General features: G+C 53.9%; 1 long non-coding RNA gene across 1 annotated transcript in view; it reads right to left on the reverse strand.

Moving 5' to 3' along the window:
- Nucleotides 1–16,202, reverse strand: part of LOC140387277 (uncharacterized) — a 118,598-nt gene extending 102,396 nt beyond the window's left edge. The window contains exon 1 of the long non-coding RNA XR_011933826.1: nt 16,089–16,202. This is a non-coding gene — a long non-coding RNA (uncharacterized lncRNA). The remainder of the gene's footprint in view (nt 1–16,088) is intronic.
- Nucleotides 16,203–18,115: the final 1,913 nt, after the last annotated feature.

Raw genomic sequence — 18,115 nt, forward strand, 5'->3', positions numbered from 1 at the left:
GGTACGGGGGAATGAGTGCCGGGGACGGTGGGTGCGAGGGCAAGGGAGTTTGCCCGCCTGGCCAGATGCCATCCTCCAACAGTCGTGCCCATGCAGCCCAAGCCACCTGGCTGGGGGGAGGGGGGGTACGGGCAATGATGACATGTCATGTTTTCTGATCAGCCATCGATGATGGCCGCCGTGGCGACAGCCGCTATTCTCCATGTTGCCCTGGAGGAGGAGGAGCGTGCCAGAGAGGCTGTGCATGATGCCGCAGAGGAGCATGCCGCAGAGGGGCAGGCGGCAGCCGCCCAGGCTGGAGGGACGCCCGCCCGACAGGACGGGGAGGAGGAGGAGCAGGGGGAGCACGTCGTGGAGGAGGAACACAAGGAGGGGGAGGAGGACGTCGCGGCGCCACGGCAATGGAGGCACCCGAGGAGGCCCCGTGTGTACCGGCCCCGGCTGTCGTACCAGGACTCACGGACCGGGAATGCAGGAGGAGACTCCGGATGAGCCGGGAAACCGTGGCACACATCTGCCACCTGCTGGCACACCTGGCACCGCATGGAACTGGGGAGGGGGGGGGGGACACTCTCTCCCCGTGTCCGTCAAGGCTACGGTGGCCCTGAACTTTTATGCCACGGGGTCATTCCAGACGCCAGGTGGGGACCTGTCTGGCATCTCGCAGACATCGGTGCACCGGTGCATCCGGGCAGTGACAGACGCCCTATATGCCATTGCGGACCGCTACATCCGTTTCCCTGTGGACCGGGCCAGCCAGGATGCCCGGGCCGTGGACTTCTCTGCCGTGGCCGGGTTTCCCATGGTCCAGGGCGCGATTGATGGGATGCACGTCGCCGTGCGGCCAGCTGCAGATAACAGGGCCGTGTTCACCAATAGGAAGGGGACCTATTCCATGAACATCCAGGTGGCCTGCGATCATCGCATGATTATCCTGCACGCCTGTGCCCGGTACCCGGGAAGTGTACATGACTCATACGTGTTGTCACGGTCCTACATCCCCGGCATGTATGAGGGACGCCACCCCTGGCTGAGGGGCTGGTTGCTGGGCGACAGGGGTGGTCGTGGCTCATGACGCCTATACGGAGGCCACAGAATGACGTGGAGAACAGCTACAATGATGCCCATGCAGCGACAAGGGGAGTGATAGAGAGAAAATGCGTTTCAGGTGCCTGGACCTCTTAGGGGGCACCCTCCAGTATCCGTCAGATAGGGTCGGCCGCATCATTGTGGGGCGAGATTCTCCACTCCCGCGCCGGTTGGGAGAATCGCCTGGGCCGCCAAAATTTCCCGGGACGCCGGTCCGACGCCCTCTTGCGATTCTCCCAAGTGGCGGGAACGGCCCCGTCGAGTTCCGCGGGCCACAGGCCGGAGAATAGCCAGAGACACCCAAAATCGAGATTCTCCGGCACCCCCGCTATTCTCAGGCCCGGATGGGCCGAGCGGCCAGGCCAAAACGGCGGGTTCCCCCCGGCGCCGTCCACACCTGGTCGCTGCCGTTTGGGACAGCGCGGAACGCTGGGGGGGGGGCGGCCTGTGGGGGGGGAGGGGGGATCCTGCACCGGGGGGTACCTCAAATGTGGGATGGCCCGCGATCGGTGCCCACCGATCGTCGGGCCGTCCTCTCTGAAGGAGGACCTCCTTCCTTCCGCGGCCCCGCAAGATCCATCCGCCATCTTCTTGCGGGGCGGACTCGGGGAGGACGGCAACCACGCATGCGCAGGTTGGCGTCGGTTATGCGACGCCGGCCGCGTCATGTATGTGGTGCCGCCTTTACGCGGCGGCAAGGCCTGGCGCGTGTAGATGATGCGGCCCCGATCCTAGCCCATTATCGGGCCCTGAATCGGTCGGGATAGGGGCCGTTTCGCGCCGTCGTGAACCTCGACGGCGTTCACGACGGCGTGGGAACTTCGGCGCGGGAATGGAGAATCTCGCCCGTGGTGTGCTGCGTCCTGCACAACATAGCCCAGCAGAGGGGCGATGTTCCGCAGGCAGAGGAGGGCGGAGTGGAGGAGCAGCAAGAAGAGGCGTAGTCCTCCCCAGATGAGGCGGATGGGGGCAATGGTCAGGGCAGACGGGCTAGACACGGGCGGGTGGCTGTCCACCATTACCGGCTGGGTCAGCGGGCACGGGACAGGCTGATAGCTGCCCGCTTCACTGACTACGGGGCGTGGGAATCGGCGAGTATGGCCACATACCGCACACCATGGCAACACCCGAACATCCTCACCCCCCCCCCCACCTATCCACCCACCCAGCACCCTTACCCCCCCTCCTCCCCAACTACACCCACCCCACCCGCATGCACACCACATCTCCATTGCAGATCCACCTGCGGCACGACGGCCGTGCTCTCACGGGCGCCGGTGGAAGCGTGCCTATTGCAGGCCATGGAGGATGATGACAACCCGCTCTGCGATGAGCTCCTGGCTCCACATCGTTGGACGGTGTCTGACCCATGGCCACAGTACCACCATCCACCCGGACCATCCCTGCATGCGGCTGTGACACTGCAACGCACGGTCCCGTCCTCTGCCTGGGGGGATGGTGAGGGCGGCCCAGGGGGAAGGGGGCAGACTCACCTGAGGCCGACGTAAGACCACCCCTCACACACACACTGGCGGTCAACGTACATGACACCCCCGCACGCTTCGGACAGAGCACAATGGCAGCTTCTGTAGGTGTTAAAGTGATTTTAATAACAAACAGTGCATACAAGTGCCCCAGCCCCTAAAACTCGTCTGTACCCTGCACCCGTGCCAATTTACTCAGTGTCTAATTGTTTGGCCTTACGGGCCCTTTGACTACGCCTAGGTGGTTCCTCAGACGGTACAGCAGAACTGGAGGTGGACTCCTGCGATTCCTGCCCTCTGACTCGGGGTGCCTTTGGCGTCCGTTTCCTGGGGCGTCCTGGCCCAGATGGGCGACTGGGACGGAAGGGGGGGGAGTCCAAGGTGCTGCAGTGTTTCTGGACCTCCCCTACAGGGGGACCAGGGACGGGCGCCAGCAACTCCTCCTCCCTTGGGGTGCCCAATGGCCCCCAGGCCTCTACATGGGTCGGGGGTGCGAACGGACCGGCCATCCGACGCCCCTCCGACCCCTGGCGCTGCCAGTCCTGGAGGCCCGTGCTGGTATCGACAAGGGTCTGCAGGTTTGCAGCCATGGAGCTCAGGGAGTTGGCCATCCCTGTCTGTGACTGTGCGACGCCGGCTAGCACATGGGCAATGGCGCCGATGCCCTCAGCGATGGCCTGCTGAGACTGGGCCATGGCCTGCAGGGATTGGGCCATTGCCTGCTGAGACTGGGCCATGGCCTGCAGGGATTGGGCCATTGCCTGCTGAGACTGGGCCATGGCCTGCTGAGACAGGGCCACGGCGTTGAGCGCCTCTGCCATCTGCCGCTGGCACTGGCTCATGGCCTCCTGTGAGAGGGCAGCCATGTCCTGGGCCACAGACGCCGCCTGCACGGAAAGCCCCAGGCCTCGCATACTGCTCCCATGTCTGACACCGTCGCACCATTGCCTCCACCGTGGACGCCACCCATGCGGTGTCGGCCTGGGTGGCACGCATGACCAGCACCACTGCCAGCTCCTGGACGCGTGTGCACTCCTCCACCTGCGACTGCAGCCGCTGCAAGCCGGCCGTCACCCTCTTCGCTCATCCCAGGTTCGGTGGTTGCATCGGGGCTATGGATGGGCATAGTAACTCCAGGAACCCGGGATCCATCTGGGCGGCAGATGTTCGCTTGCGCCAGGATGCCCTCTGACCTCCCGGCCCCTCTGCTGCTCCTACCTCCACCTGCTGTACCGGGACGGCTGTGTTGTGCGCACCAGTGAGTGTACCAGACACCTCATCACTAAAGTGCCCAACCGAGGTGAGTGTTTCTGCGATGGTGGAGGGTGTTGGAGACAGCAGTGGCGTTGTGTCGTGCGCATCGTCCGACTCTGAGTCCATGGTACTTTGGGGTGGCAGTTCGTCTCCACCCATCCACTCTGTGTCACGGAACTGTGTTTCGGTTTCCTGGGTAGGGGTGTCCTGGGTAGGCGTCTCCTGGGTAGGGGTGTCCAGGGTAGGGGTGTCCTGGGTAGTGGTGTCGTGGGTAGGGCTGTCCTGGGTAGTGGTTTCGTGGCTCGGCTGCGACGGGGGCTTGTGGCTGCCCCCCTCATCGCTGGGTGGCACACGCCTGCGTCACCGCAGCCGCACGAGATGGGGGCGTCGTCTCCCTATTGCTCCAGGTCTCTCCGTCTCCCGTGTTCGCCCTGGGGCATCCTACGGGCGTCGCGTGCCAGAGGGTCCGGGTCTCTCTGTATCTCGTGGTGCAGAGGTTAGGGTTAGGGTTGGTTTCACCTGGGGGTGTACCGCACATCGGGCAGGGAGAGGGGAGGACTCACCCTGGCTGCCCTGATGAGGTCGTTCACCTTCTTGTGGCACTGGGTGCCTGTCCGTGGTGTCAGAGCCACAGCGCTGACGGCCTCTGCCACCTCCCTCCACAGACGCTGGCTGAGGCGTGGGGTGACCCTGCGGCTGTGTCCGGGGTACAGGGACTCCCTCTTCCCCACTGCGTCCAGGAGCACCTCGATGTCGCGGTCCTGGAACCTCGGGGCTGCGTGGTGGGCGGCCATCTTGTCGGGTCTTCCGGGGTGGGGGGGGACGCGTCTTTTGAGCCGTCACGCCATGCGGTGTCAATGACGCCGCACGGCGTCACCGTCCATGTCGGGTGACGCCATCGCGAATGGCGCACGCCGCTCCTAGCCCATTCGGAGCCGGACAATTTGCGTTGTTTGGGGGGGGGCTGACGCCGGAGTGATCCGCGCTGTTTTTGGCGCCGCGTCCCGGACATCGTGTCAGTTTTCAGAGAATCCCGCCCCTGATTTGGGCTTCTGAGGATCTAACCACTGGCATTCTATTGATCCAAATAGTTTCAAACATATCACCGATCAGCCACAAGATGATCGACACACATTATTCTTGTCCAAGAAACACCAGCTTTGTGGCTGATTGATAAGATACAAGGAAATGTTCGCCACACACCAGAAATAGCTACCAAAGCCGTGTTACTGGACATGAATACATTTTGGTGATCCAAATCGTGCCCCTATAAGGCAATGAATTTTCAGAATGCAGCCACGCATGGTCTGAGGGAGGCATTAAAAACAACTACATCCTTGCAACAACAAAAATATTTTCAATTAACGAAAAGAAAGAACTTACATTTAAATAGCACCATTTGCGAACTCCAGACGTCCCATTGCGCTTCACAGCCGAGGACGTTCTTTGAAATTTGGTCAAGGTTGCAATGTAGGACATGCAGCAGCCAATTTATACATGGAAGCTCCCGCAAAAATCAACGCGAGAACGATCAGGTGATCAGGTCCTGGTTATGCTGATTGAGGGATACATTTTGCCAGGACACCAGTGGTGCTACACCTGCCCCCTTCCAAATAGTGCTGTGGTATCTTTTGTGCCCTTCTGAAGGACAGATGGAGCCCCTGTTCGACATCTCATCTGGAAGACAGCAGTGCGGCACTCCTTTAGCACCTCACAAAAGAATCAACTTAAGTTTCTTATATTTAAGTCCTGGAATGGCGCTAGAATTCACAACCCTCTGACTATGGCTAACACTCATGAGTGTGTTTTATATCTTACCCACAATGTGCCAATGTCAGGGAAGTGTTCTATGTAGTTTTTTAGCAGACTTTTCCATGACAAAGACCACAAAAATCCATTATCTTAGCGATTAAAGTTTTTCCACGGGTGTAACACTCAGAAAACATTGGACTGGATCCTCCGTTCCTGAGGCTAAGTGCCAGCTCGAACGGAGAATCTGCGGGGGTTTTACAACAGGAAAATCGACGCGAACCCGTCCCCGATTCCGGTACCGGTGAGGGGCTAGCACCAGCGCTGCGTGAAACGCTGCGGATCGCGCCGAAAATGGCCTGGTCCCGGGCCGCTCATGCACAGGGCTGACGACCTGCACCGGTCTCGCCAGAAAACATGGCGCTGGCCGTGCTCGAACACTAACCCTCCATCCGTGACCCCACACCCCAGTCCACCCCCCACAACTCCCCCCAGGCCTAGCAGAAGCCCCTCCCGGTCAGCGGCACGGATCCCCGACAGGTGTGGCGGCGTGGACACTATCCGCAGCTGGCACGCCAGGTTCCCGCCTGCTGGACCTACACGTGGCCTGCGCCGCTGGGAACCCGGCCCATCGGGGTGGAGCATCGCGGGTGTGCTGGCTGATGACGGGGCAACGGCGTTGCAACGGCGCGCGGTGTGCGTCTCGATGATGCTGGTTTGGAGGGGCGGAGCATGGCGGACCGGCGTCAAACCGGCGGCTGTCCCGATTCCGGCGTCGCAATCCATTGTCCGCCCGATCGCCGATTTCGGCATCTGGCTACGCAGAATCCTGCCCATTGTGCCTTGTGGCTGGTTTGTTTTAGAAAATTCTGAATCATCAACCAAATCAATATTTGATTTTAATTTATGGGCACCATTGAACGGAAAAGTTTCAACGCGTGGTTTTGGGCGCGTTTGTCGGGGAGTCTCGCGGCGGCTGCAATGCCGTGATGGAGACTGCTATTCAACGGCACTTATGAGGGGCATGGATAGAGTGGATGGACAGGCACTCTTCCCCAGGATGGAGGGGTCAGTCACCAGGGGGCATAGGTTTAAAGTCCGTGGGGCTAGGTTTAGAGGAGATGTGCGAGGCTGGTGTTTTTACACAGAGGGTGGTGAGTGCCTGGAACACGTTGCCTGGGGAGGTTTTGGAAGCAGATACATTAACAACATTTAAAAGGCATCTTGAAAAACACATGGATAGGATGGGTATAGAGGAATACGGCACAAGGAAGTGCTGAGGGTTTTGGCAAAGGTTGGTATCATGGCCGGTACAGGCTTGGAGGGCCGAAGGGCCTGTCCTGTGCTGTACTGTTCTTTGTTCTTACCGTTTTTTTGGGTCATCGGGAGTTTCTGCCTGTTGAGGCCACACTTGGAACTTTTTCTGGCACTGGGAAGCTGAACTCGCCAGCAGGACCGGCTCCTCAGAGACCGGGGCGCCATTTTGAAAGGCTGCCCCGATCGCTACATGCCCCCCACCTTTTCAGGATCCCCCCTTCACCCATCCAATCATTGGCCTTCAAAGCGAGAGGATTCGAGTGCAGGAGCAGAGAAGTCTTGCTGCAATTATACAGGGCTTTGGTGAGGCCACACCTGGAATATTTTGTGCAGTTTTGGCCTCCTTATCTGAGGAAGCATGGGTGGGATTCTCTGATCCTGAGGCTAAGTGTTGACGCCGTTGGAAAGGCCGTCGCGGTTCCCGGCGGCGTCAACACGGCCCCAGGATCAGCAATTCTGGCCCCGACGGGGTCAGCAGGGCGCTGGAGCGGTTCACGCCGCTCCAGCTGCTGATCCGGCCGTGGAATGGCCGCCGGTGGATACGAGCATGCGCAGTGGGTCCGGTGCGAACCCGCGCATGCGCAGTCCCACCGGCGCGATTTCCGCGCATGCGCAGTGTCTCCCTTGTCCGCGCCGGCCCCGACCCAACATGGCGCAGGAGAAACAGGCGCCGGCGCGGAAGAAAGGAGGCCGGGAGACAGAGAGGCCGGTCCGCCGATCGGTGGGTCGCGATCGCTGGCCAGGCCACATCGGAGGCCCCCACCCCCCCAGTGGAGTCCCCTCCCTCCCCGCAGGCCACCACCCGACACTTCAACGCCAAGGTCCCGCCGGCTCAGAGCAGGTTAGAACGGCGCCGGCGGGACTCATTTTTTTTTTTTTACGGTCGCTCGGCCCATCCGGGCCGGAGAATTGTGGGGGGGGGGGCCACGTAGAGCGGCCCCCGACCGGCGGCGCGCCAACCATGCTGGCCCCAATGGCACCGATTCTCCGCTCGGAGAATCGTGTCCCGGCATCGGGGCGGCGTGGCGCGATTCGTGCGGCCCCCCGCCAATGTTCCGACCCGGCGCGGGTTTGGAGAATCCCGCCCCATGTTCATGCTCTAGATGGAGTGCAGCGAAGGTTTACCAGGCTGATTCCTGGGATGGCGAGACTGACGTACGAGAGAGAATGAATCGGTTAGGATTGTATTCACTGGAGTTCAGAAGGTTAAGGGGGTATCCCATAGAAACCTGCTGCTGATCACCAGTCGTGCTGGATTTTACAGCAGGCGATAAGGGAGGCAAAGGCAAGGGCATTGGCCCCCCTCTCCATGAAGAGTTCTGGCTGGTCTAACACCCTGAAGACCGCCACTTTCGGGCTTGGGCGCCACCCTCATCCCCACAACCTTGGACATCGCCTCGAAGAAGGTTGGCCAGAACCCAACAAATCTGGGGCATGCCCAGAACATGTGGGTGTGGCTGGCCAGGCTTCCCTGGCACCGCTCAAATTTGTCCTCCACCTCCGAGTAGACCTGCTTATTTGGTTCTGATTAGGTGTGCTCTGTGCGCCACTTTCAGATGCATTAGGCTTAGCCGTGCGCATGTGGAGGTTGAGTTTGCCCTGTTCAGTGCTTTGCTCCAGAGCCCCCACCCTATTCCTATCCCTAGTTCTTCCTCCCATTTTTCCCTTGTCCAGAGAACGTGCCTCTTCTAACAGTTGCCCATACAGGTCCCCACAGTTCCCCCTCCCCAAGTCGCCCGTGTCCAACAGCTCCTCTATCAGTGAGTGTCCCGGCATCCGTGGATATGTTGTTGTCTCTTTCTGGAGAAAATTTTTGATTTGTAAATGTTGTAGTTCGTTCCCTTTGGGCAGATGCAACCTCTCTGTCAGCTCCTCTAACGTTGCTAGTTTTTGTCCTTGTAGAAGTCTTTAATTGTCAGTGTCCCCCCATCCTGTCTCCACCATTTAAGCTGCTGTCCTTTGTGGCTGGGGCGAACCTGAGATTGTTGCAAATGTGGGCCATGGTGGACATTTTGGTCAGGCTGAAGTGTTGCCACAGCTGGTTCCATGTCCGAGTGTGGCTATTACCACTGGGCTTGGCTGGCGGGGATGGAAGTGTTGCTCTGGCAAGGGCAATGGTTGGTGCATTTGTGAAATCTAACCAAGGCATTGGATCCAACTCCCTCGCCTTGGAGGCCTCGGGCAAGCGCCGTTCAGTGCTGGTCTACACATGGGAACCAGACAGAACGCCACTCGTGCAAGTCTCCCAGGGGATTGGAAGCCCCCAGGTCCATGCCCTCTGGGTAGGATGGTACCTTGCACACCTGGGGCCACCTGAGTACCTAGACCCTACCTGCCAGCCCAGCACCCTGATGGTGCCACCTGGATACTAGCCTGGCCCTACCAAGGTGCCCAGGTGACACTGCCGTGCGATTTGGGGGGGGGGAGCAGCCACCCCTTATAGTGAGTTTGGGCTTGGGGGAGGTTCTGGGGCCATGTTGGGGGCTTGAGAGCTTGGGCGTAATTTTTAAATGGCGACCCGATCTCTTGTTGCACTGAGGAGTTCTGATGAGTGGAGCTCCTCAGAGCAGAAAACAGGGCTATGCGGCCTTGTCGAGGAGTTCCCCGCTGAGGCCCCCGATCTGCCTGTATGGGTGTTAGATAGTGGGGTGTTTCTCGGGGGGAAACGCGGCTAATCTCCATTCGGGTAGATTGCGCTGTCCTGTGAGAGTACCTTTAAGAAATGGATGTTTAAGCAATGTACCTTTAAGAAATAGAGCTGATCATATTACTGAAGTGATGTCAAGGAGAGGGGGGGGGGGAGCTGAGCTCACTTCTGCTTTTTGAGTTTCAGTTTGAGAACGCAGCTGGGAGTGTCTGTGTGTTTTGCTGTGAGCTGCATGAAGAAAAATGGAGCTGATCTGTTGATTTCTGCAATCCAAAGACTATAAATATATTGAATGTAACCTAATGTGCTCCTATTTTTGAAGGTTTGAAGTCTTTTGGATGTTTAAAGGAACAGTTTGAAGGATTATTTAGTGTTGTAGTCTTTTGGGGTTATCTTTGAAGTAATGGGTGTTAAGATATTCAATGTTTGTTTTTAAAAGGTTAACTTGAGTTCATAGAATAAACATTGTTTTGTTTTAAAAACCATTTGTCCATAATTGCTGTATCACACCTGGAGAGTACGCCGTGTGCTTCCCACACCACAATCTATTAAAAGTTGTGGGTCGGTTGGACTCTATGAAACACTTTGGGGTTCTGTAAACCCGGACCCATAACAGTGCCTAGAAACTTTTCTATTAGATTGCGTCCGAGATTACAAATCAGTGTTCATGTTGCTTGGAAGGGCTCGGTCCCTGTTGCGCCTGGAGCCCAAATTAAAGCCACATGTTAGTAAATCACAAAAGTCACACAGACTCAAAATGTTTACCCTGTTTCTCCCTCCACAAACGCTGAGTATTTCCAGCATTTTCTGTTTTTATTTCATATTCCAGCATCTGCAGTATTTTGCTTCTGCGCCCTAGTCAAATAGTTCAATATTTACGTTTCCACTTGGAGAGCACAATGAAGCTGTTTAAAATGATTAAAGAGTATGATAGAGTAAATTGAATGAACCCATTTCCTCTGGTGGGGGATCAGAACAAGGGAGCACAACCTCAACAATGGAGAGGTGATGGAAGGAAGCACTTCACACCAAGTGTAGAGGAAAGCTGCAACTCTCCAAAAAGGCTGCGGAGGCTAGACAAATTGAAAATGTTGAGACTGAGATTGCCAAGTTCTTATTAGACAAGAGCACGAAGGAACCTAGGTGGGTTAGATGACGTTAAGGTGCAGTTGTGCCACAATCTAACTGAATGATGAGCTGGCTTTTTGGGCTCAATGATCTTCTCCTGTTCCTATATCCCTATCATTTGGTGGAAGCAGGCATATTTAGTTATTTTTTTGTTTTCCTCCTCCTATGTCTCATCTATGTGCTGCACCTGGGCGACATCATCCAAAAACACAGTTTAACTTTTGTGTTGACACCATCCAGTGCTATCTCATCACTGACTATACTGACACCTCCACCGTTTCCAGACTGTCACACTGCTTTTCCGACATTCAGCGCTGGATGAGCAGAAATGTCCTTCAACAAAATATTGAGAAGACCATAGTAGTCTTTTGCTGCCCATCCACTGACTCCATCTCGCTTCTTGTCAACTGTCTGAGCTCGAACCGACCTGTTTGCAACCTTGGTATCATATTTAATCCCGAAATAAGCTTCCAACCACATGTTGTACCACTGTATCCACTTCTGTGACATTGGATGATATTCTCCAGTACCCCAACTGCGTGTTTCTCGAGCACTTGCCGTTCGTTGGTGGCAGAATTCTATCCTCCCGCCGCTTGTCAATGGGATTTCCCATTGTAACCACCCCAGGCTGTCGGGAAACCCATGGGCGGGGTTTGGGGGGAAGGGGCACTGCCACCAGGAAAAGTGAATTGCAACGACCAGAGATTTTCGCCCATTGCCTGACTCCCTCCCTGCCTGAGCTCACCTGCTGCTGAAATCCTCAACTAAGGTTTTACTAACTTGAGACAACAGTTTCACAGCACTCTGGCTGGCTGTCTGCATTGTGACCTGTCTAAACTCGAGGTCATTTAAAACTCTGCTGCCCATGTCCTACCTCCCCATCAAATCGTATTCACCTATCGTCCCCGTGCTCGCTGGTCTACACTGGTTTCCAATTGAGCAGCGCCTCAGTTTTATCATTCTCATCCTCGTCTTCAAGTCCCTCCCTATCTTACCATCTCCAGCCCTACGATCCTCCAATATATTGGGACTCCTCCAATTCTGGCCGCTTGAGCAGAAATGTCCTTCAACAAAATATTGAGAAGACCAAAGTAGTCTTTTGCTGCCCATCTACTGACTTCATCTCGCTCCTTGTCAACTGTCTGAGCTCGAACCGACCTGTTTGCAACCTTGGTACCATATTTAATCCCAAAATATGTTTCCAACCACGGACGGGATTCTCCCAAGTGCCGACGCCGGAGTAAAAACCGGAGTGTTTTACTCCGGCGTCAGCGCCCGTTCCCAGACCCCTAATCTCCGCCCTCCGTTGGGCTAGCAGGGGCATCGCGCGATTTACGGGGGCGGGACCTCGGCGTGGTGTCAGAGACCCGGCGCCGTGTAAAAGCCTTAGGTCCTGCGCATGCGCAGTTGGGCCGGCGCCATCTAGCGCATGCGCAGTGGTGCCGATGCCAACCGACGCATGCGCGGTAACCTCACGGAGCGCTCCGGCCCCTCACCAACATGGCGCAGGGGTTCTGGGGACGGTCGTGCAAGGAAGTAGGCCCGGGGGGGGGGAGGCCGGCCCGCTGATCGGTGAGCGCCGATTGTGGGCCAGACCCCATCAGAGGCCCCCCCGGGAACGGACCCCCCCCCCCCCCCCCCAGTGGCCGCCCCCCAAGCCTTCGTGACGAGTACCCGCCGGCAGCGACCAGGGGCGTCATTCTCCGCCGGCGGGAGTCTCCGTTCTGCCGGCGCTCGGGGGTTTCCCGACGGCGTGGGGGTGCCCCACAATGGGAAACCCCCATTGACCGGCCGGTGTTACGGAGACTCCCGCCGGCCGGTCGGCGCAGAAATGTGGTGGGGCGGGTAGGAGAATTTCGCCCCAGGTGTGGATGGCGCCGGCGGGTCTGGGCCCATCCAGGCCGGAGAATCGTCGCCCGCCGTTTGCGCCGATTTTCCGAGCGGCCCGGCGCAATTCTCGCAGCGCTTGTTTCGGGGGGTGGGGTTGGAGAATCGCGTGCGGGGGTCGGGGCGGTCTGGCGTGATTCGCGCGGCGCCCCGGCGATTCTCTCACCCGGCGGGAGGGGGGAGAATACCGCCACACATGTCCATACCATCGCTATATCCACTTCCGTGATTGGACGAGATTTTAATTGCTCAACCATTAGGTAGCCATGCCTTCACCTGTCAAAACCCTAAGCTCTGGAATTGCCTCCTCACACCTCTCAGCTTCTCGACCTGTCTTTCCTACTTTAAAACTCTCCTTTATACCTACCTCTTTGACCAAGCTTTTGGTCATTAGGCCCAATACCACCTTACGTGTCTTGGTGTCAAATTTCATTTGACAACACTCCTGTGAAGCTCTTCGGAATGGTTCATTGTATTAAAGGGGCTATATAAATATAAGCTGTTGTTATTAAAATCGGGGGAGTGGTTAGCTTACAAAATTTTAGCAAGACCAGCTCCCTCTGCTGCCAATACAAGTTGGACCATTCTGCAGGAGGGTACACAGCCTTGAAATATCCAGAATTGCAATTTTGGAGCTTATAATATAACACTTTGTCCAACTAATGTGACAGGTTTATGTGAAAGAAGACAGTGTTCAACTGTAAACAGCACAGATCAGAGATACTGTGCAAGCTGCGCTATTCTTCGCAATTTTCAAATGCCATTCACACCTGTTAAGCAATGTAGCCAAAATGCCATTCCTTAAGTTTGGATTCAGAAAGCAGGAATATTCTTAAAGGTAAAGTATCAATTGACATTGTTCCTCGAATGATCTGTTTAAAGTATCTACAAGTATGTACAGTTTGTTTCTGCATTATTCTCCATTTGATAATGATCGTATGAACTGGCCTGGACACTTTCCGTTAAAAGTACTCTCTACTATAAAATCGTTGAATGTAGAGTTGCAGGAGCCCACTCTGGCCTCTTGCACACCCCTGATTTTCATTGCTCCGCCATTGGCAGATCTGCCTTCAGCTGCCTCGGTCCCAAGCTCGGGAATTCTCTTTTGAAACCTCTGCCTCTCTTTCCCCCTTTAAGATGCTCCTTACAACCTACCTCTTTGAGCAACCTTTTGGTCATTAGGCCTAATACCGCCCAACGTGACATTTGTGTTTGACAACACTCCTGTGAAGCACCTTGGGACATTCTGTTACAGTAAAGGTGCTGCCTAAGCAGGTTTTTGTTGCTGCCCCTGATGTCTGTAGAGACTAATATTGAGCACTCAAGAATTGCTTTGGAGGGACAGAAATGGTTTCATGTCAAGAATGAACCGAGTGTGCTGGAGAACCTACACACAGTGGCAAAGACAGATGGGGTAGTCGAATGGCAGGTGCAAGGCCCCATTACACTCTCTAAGCCAAGAAACTTCAAACGACAATTAATATATCTCAACAATAGAACATTGGAGTCAGTTTTCCTATTCTCAATGAAAACTGAAGCAGCTAAAATGTTCCCTTTCCCTGACATTTCTTTGCCATTAACTAACCACTGGAGCATGTATTGCAAGTCAATAAAGTTGGGCTTTCAGTGTCATTTCACATGGTTATTTTTAGGGCCCTAATAATTCAGCATCAAATCTTAAAGGAAAAGCTAACTCTATTTGTTATGGCTTGAAACAATTTCACTTCCAGCAGGTCATGACTAACGTACGGACTCTAATATTTCTGACTGAGTGACCCATCAGTCTGTATCGATTTGTAAGGTTTATCCAGCAGTTGCTAATATCCAGGTAAGGTCTGCCAATTCTCACATTCAAAGCTTCAATCATTACGCCTTCATCCATACAAGATGCATTTAGATGCGAAAACAATTCCTGAGACTTACTATTTGTGACCGACGAGGTAGTGTGCAATGAAAACAGATAAACTCAGCAGGTCAGGCAGCATTTGTGGTGAAAGAAGCAGAGGTTTTTTTGTTTTTTTTTGTTAAATTTAGAGTACCCAATTGTTTTTTCCAATTAAGGGGCAATTTAGCGTGGGCCAATCCACCTACCCTGCACATCTTTGGGTTTGTGGGGGCGAAACCCACGCAGACACGGGGAGAATGTGCAAACTCCACACGGACGGTGACCCAGGGCCGGGGTTCGAACCCGGGTCCAAACCCGGGTCCTCAGCGCCGTAAGCAGCAATGCTAACCACTGTGTCACCGTGCTGCCCTGAAAGAAATAGAGTTAACATTTTGGTTCCATATGACCCTTCCATGGGGTTCTGATGCAGAATCATACGCACTTGAAATGTTAACTCTGTTTCTCTCTCCACAGACGCTGCCAGACCTGCTGAGTTTATCCAGCATCTTCTGATTTTATTTCAGGTCTCCGACATCTGCAGTATTTTGCTTTTATTTGAGGTAGTGTGCAGTATTACTTGGAAATAAAGTATTGCGTAACATTAAAGAAATTAAACGGCAACTTAAATAAATGTGAATTTTGACACCATTCAGGAATCCGAATTAGTTCTTTATGTAAGAAATACTTTTAATTCCATTGACAACTAGAGGAGAACTTTGCTACATTTGACCAGAAAGTGTTAAATATTCTACTGGAAAGTAGCCAACCTTTTGGAAAAAAAAAAGTAACAATGTACACAAACTTTTGAAGTTGCAGCATTCGGAATCACTGATGATATTTATACTTCCTTCCCACATTGTGCGCCCACCACCTGACTTTGTGGGTGGTCGACATACTCTCAGGCTTCACATGTGTGCCTTTAGGTGAAACAGGTCATTCACCTGGACTAGATATCCCTCCAGTGCAAAAACAAAATACTGCAGCTCTGAAGTAAGAACAGAAACCGTCGGAAACGCTCAGCAGGTCAGGCAGCTTCTGTGGAGAGAGAAACAGAACTAACAGGTTGGTGACCTGTCATCGGAACTGTCCTGATACAAGGTCATCGGTCTGCAAAGTTGGCTCTGTTATTCTCCGCAGGCGCGACCAGACGCACTAAGTATTTCCAGCAACTCCTGTGAGCCATTCTCTCAGCCCTTTCCTTCCCTGTGTGGATGGAGGTGCCAGTTTTGTAACATCACCCCTAATACAATGGTTGAGTTGGCTTGGAGAGCATAATGGGGGAAGGGGGGAGGGGGATAGATTCCTTACATTACAACAGTGACTACTCTTCAAGACGTTTATCATTGGCTGTAAAGAGCTTTAGGATTTGCTGAAGTTTGTGAAAGGTTCCACATAAAAGCAGGGTCTTCAAATCCTTATCTCTATGTCAATGTTGAAGTTCCAACATTATTCCCAAAATCAACCTGTCGTCTAGTTCTTGCCCCTTGAAAACAATGTTAAATCCTGACATGCAACTGAACCAGCTGTAAATGTTCCAGGACATTCCTTTTCCAGTATCATTGCGATAGAGAATAAATGTTCAGTATCGGAGGTAATGCACTCCAAACATTGACATAAGTAATTTAACATCCACATACTGAAATCTTACCTTTCAGCCACAATGCTGTGTCAAGAATCTGTCCTTCGCGTAGCACTTCTTGATACATCCCATGCTTCAATTTGTTAAAAGCTTTTTATTCCTTCACCTCTCTCAGTTTGTCACTTGCTGCACATTTGAATAATGAAGCATTTTGAGGTTTTTGTAGATGTTCTAGATGATAGCATTTAGCGTAAACAGTCAAAACCATCTTTTGACGTAAATATTTCCATGGGGTGCAAGATAGTGAGTTGAGGTGGAAATACACCCACGCACTGCTCAATGATTCGCCATTTCAACTTATATTTTTATTTGAAAATGAAACTACAGGGTTAGTTCTAACCAGAATAGATATTTGGCTAGTCCTATTGTTCATTTCTGATTGTAATTTCCATTACAATGTCGATATAATTTATGTATCTTATAGGTGCTGACTCTGATTGTCAATTCCACAGATGACAAAGAATTTTTTTCCCAACCAAAATAAAATTAATGATGAATCGTAAAGTCTGGAGCCTTATTATCATGCAATGCAATTAGGGCTGGGACTTTGATATTTTGTCCCACAGAATGATAAGCCTCATGTTTGTAGCTCAGTTTCTGCAAGGCAAGGTCCTGATTTTGGCTACTTTGGCATATGTAGGAACTATTCATTTTTCCAAGGAGGGGTGAAGTTCTCCCTTGTGTCTTGGACACTATTTATCCCCAGCCAACATAAAAACTGTGGCTTCACAGCGCCAGGGTCCCAGGTTTGATTCCCGGCTTGGGTCGCTGTGCGGAGTCTGCACATTCTCCCCATATCTGCATGCGTTTCCTCTGGGTGCTCCGGTTTCCTCATACAAATCCCGAAAGACACCGATCCGCAGGAGGGCCTGTGATGTGGGGGCACTCTTTCCATCCGCACCAGCTGCTGTGGACCTCAGCCATGGCCGGTACGGAGAAGAACCCCCCCTGCGCATGTGCTGGTATGACGCCAGCACACGCTGGCGCTCCTGCACATGCGCCAACTTGCGCTGGCCAACGGAGGCCCTTCGCCGCCGGTTGGCGTGGCGCCAAGCCCCTTCCACGCCGGTTGGCGTGGCGCCAACCCTGCCAGCGCCGGCCTAGCCCCTGAAGGTGTGGAGGGTTCCGCACCTTCCAGGAGGCCTGATGCCAGAGTGGTTCACGCCACTCCTCGGCGCCGAGACCGCCCGCCATGCTGGGTAGGGGAGAATCCTGCCCAGGGTCTTTGCCTTGGCTCTTTAACTCTGCCACAGCATTAGCTTCTGCCTTCTGGGTTTCCGCACCAAACACAGACAGAGAGCATGGTGATTTGTAAAAAAATTATTCAATCATAATGTGGACATGCTGGCTCGGCCATCTTTTATTGCCCATCCCTAGTTTCCCTTGTGTAGGAAGTGGTGAGCCGACTTCTTGAACCGCTGCAGTCCGTGGGGTATAGGTACACCCACAGTACTGTTAGGGAGAGAGTTCCAGGACTTTGACCCAGTGACAGCGAAGGAATGCTGATATAATTCCAAGTCAGGATGGTCTGTGGCATTGAGGGAGACTTGCAGGTGATCGTATTCCCATTGCAGAGTCTGCACGTTCTCCCTGTGCCTGCATGGGTTTCGGCCGGGTGCTCCGGTTTCCTCCCACAAGTCTCGAAAGACGTACTTGTTAGGTGAATTGGACATTCTGAATTCTCCCTCTGTGTACCTGAACAGGTGCCGTAGTGTGGCGACTAAGGGATTTTCATAGTAACTTCATTGCAGTGTTAATGTAAGCCCACTTGTGACAATAATAAAAACTATAATAAAGATTATTATCTTCTTCTGCCCTTGTCCTTCTAGCTGACGGGGGCCCCGGGTTTGGAAAGAGTTGTCGAAGGAACCTTGGTGAATTGCTTCAGTGCATCTTGTAGATGGTGCACCCGGCTGTCACAGCCATTGGTGGTGGAGGAAGTGAACGTTTAAGGTGTGGATCGGATGCTAATCTAGCGGACTGATTTGTCGTGGATGGTGTCAAATGTCTTGAGTGTTGTTGGAGCTGCACTCATC

Source organism: Scyliorhinus torazame, chromosome 12 (genome assembly GCF_047496885.1).
Source record: "Scyliorhinus torazame isolate Kashiwa2021f chromosome 12, sScyTor2.1, whole genome shotgun sequence".
Classification (NCBI taxonomy): Eukaryota; Metazoa; Chordata; class Chondrichthyes; order Carcharhiniformes; family Scyliorhinidae; genus Scyliorhinus; species Scyliorhinus torazame.